This window comes from Haliaeetus leucocephalus, unplaced genomic scaffold (genome assembly GCF_000737465.1).
Source record: "Haliaeetus leucocephalus isolate CR32 unplaced genomic scaffold, Haliaeetus_leucocephalus-4.0 Scaffold849, whole genome shotgun sequence".
NCBI classification, from domain to species: domain Eukaryota; kingdom Metazoa; phylum Chordata; class Aves; order Accipitriformes; family Accipitridae; genus Haliaeetus; species Haliaeetus leucocephalus.
The window spans coordinates 2,197,714-2,200,049 of record NW_010973285.1 but is presented as its reverse complement, the minus strand read 5'-3'; the positions used below and the strand labels follow the sequence as shown (position 1 = coordinate 2,200,049).

The following is a 2,336-nucleotide window of genomic DNA, read 5'->3' as shown; positions in this document are numbered from 1 at the left end:
CGCGGGCGGGCCGCGGCTGCCGGGGATGGGACGTCCCAGCCCGCCCTTCGCAGCCCGGACACCTACCCACACCATCCCAGAGCCCGGCGGCAGGGGAGTGGCGAGGGAGCGGCCCGTCCTCTCCCTCCGCAGCTCCGCGCCCGAGCCCGCTCCGGCCCCTGAAATGGCTGAACAAAGGGAACCTCGCTCCGCCGCCACCGCCCCTCCGATTGGCCGGGGGGCGGCCGCGGGGCGGGGCTCGGCGCAGGGGGGAGGGAGGGGGCGCCAATGGCCGGTCACCCTGGCAACGGCGGCGCCGTCTGGGGCCCGTGGCCGCGGGTGTGATGGAGGCGGCAGTAAAATGGCCGCCCGGCCCCACCCTGCCTCTCAGCCCCGGTCCCCGCCCTCCGCCTGTCCCGGGCTCGCAGGCAGAGGGACACTTCTCCCTGCCGGCTCCCTGATCCCGCGCGGCTCTCCATTGCAGAGGCACGCAGGCAGGCTTCGTGCCCAGGCCCAGCCTCCCGCAGTGACCGCCCTGGGGACGGGGACGGGGGGGACATTTGCCCTCCTCAGATGCACCCTTTCTCCCAACCCACCGCCACCACCTCCCTCAAAGAGGCACAAGTGCGAAGGGCCACCAGCCCCTCAGGCAGCAGCCGCCCCCCCGGGAGCTCTCTTCCCTCCTCAGCAGTACCTCTCCCTCTGACCCACAGGCACGGACAGGCTCCTCACAGGCAACCTTCCCTCTGGACCCCCCCAGGCCTCCCAGGCTACACTCCCCAGGCCCGGCTCCTCTCCCCACACGCCCCATTCACCCCCATGCCAGCAGCAGCAGAGAGCTGCAGGGGCTCCACAGAAGGTGGCTGACACCCGTGTCAAAAATCATAAAAATGAGGCTAAGGGCTAGGTAGCAAAGGTACAGTACCCTGGATTTCATCCTGAGTAGGCAACACAAGCACATAGCCAAGGTCTTCCTGGACTTCTCTGGGAGTGAATGGATTGAGAGCAGCACTGGGGAGAAGGACTGGGCAATTGGACATGGGCTGGCAACGTGTGCTTGAATCCCAGAAGGCAAATTGTATATGAGACTGCATCAAAAGAAGCATGGCCAGCAGGTCAATGGAGGTGATTCTGCCCCTCTGCTCTGCTCTGGTGAGACCCCACCTGGAGTACTGCATCCAGCTCTGGGGTCCTCAGCACAGGGAAGACATGGACCTGTTAGAGCAGGTCCAGAGGAAGGCCACAAAAATTACCAGAAAGATGGAACACCTCTCCTATGGAGGGAGGCTGAAAGAGTTGGGGTTGTTCAGTCTGGAGAACAGAAGGCTCCATGTAGACCTTATTTTGGCCTTTAAATACTTAAAAGAGGCTTATAAGAAAGATGGGTTCAGGCTTTCTACCTGGGCCTGTAGTGACAGAACAAGGGGCAATGGTTTTAGGCTGAAAGAAGATAGGTTTAGATTGGATGTAAGGAAGAAATTTTTTTACACATGAGGGTGGAACAGGTTGCCCAGGGAAGTTGTGGGTGCCCCATCACTGCAAGTGTTCAAGGTCAGGTTGGACAGAGCTTTGAGCAACCAGATCTAGTGGAAGATATCCCTGTCCATGGCAGGGGAAGTAGGCTAGCTGATGTTTAAAGATCCCGTCCAACCCAAACCATTCTGTGGTTCTATGATTCTATGACTTGTGTGGCCAGCTGTCATGGCAAGACTGCACATTCATTTACAGCTGTGAGTACCCCAACAAAGTACAGTGGCAATCTCTACTTGTGCTGCAATCCTATCACCTTGACTGCAAGCCCTAGGTACTTTTTTATTAAACAATGACAGTTAAAATTTTCACCCAATTTCTAAAGCTTACAGAGCATTTAGAAAAGCACAGTCTCGAGACAAACTCAGAGTTGGTAATTTTATTTATGGTCCCCATATGCATCTCCTGCTCATGGGGACACATGGTCATCTCTCAGGCATTTTCCTCATCCAGATGACCCTCTCCGTCTGCCTCTTAGGTATGCACATACTCCTGCCCCCCCCCCCCCCCCCCGTTTTCCCAAACAAACAAAATCACTTGACAGTGTCTTCCACAGAGAGCTGCTTTCCCAGCCACTTGTCTAAGTCAGCACAGCAATGTTGCTGCGTTACATCAGCTCTAGCATTATGTCAGACTACTTCCACTTTTTAAAAACTTAATATCTTTTAAAGGTCATTTTCTAATCCTCATCGTTGCAGAGGAAAACTTGAAAATGCAACTGGGCTGAACACCAGAAGTTTATACCCATTACAAGTCCATCATCTATTATTCCAGTGCTTATGCCAATTTGATGATTTTCATGGGACCTTGTCTTGTGATCTTGCAAG

At 55.7% G+C, this 2,336-nt stretch overlaps 1 protein-coding gene across 1 annotated transcript in view; it reads right to left on the bottom strand.

Moving 5' to 3' along the window:
- TNPO1 (transportin 1) overlaps positions 1-161 on the bottom strand; it is an 83,054-nt gene extending 82,893 nt beyond the window's left edge. The window contains exon 1 of the mRNA XM_010582795.1: positions 67-161. The gene's annotated coding sequence lies outside the window, so the exon portion shown is untranslated. The remainder of the gene's footprint in view (positions 1-66) is intronic.
- Positions 162-2,336: the final 2,175 nt, after the last annotated feature.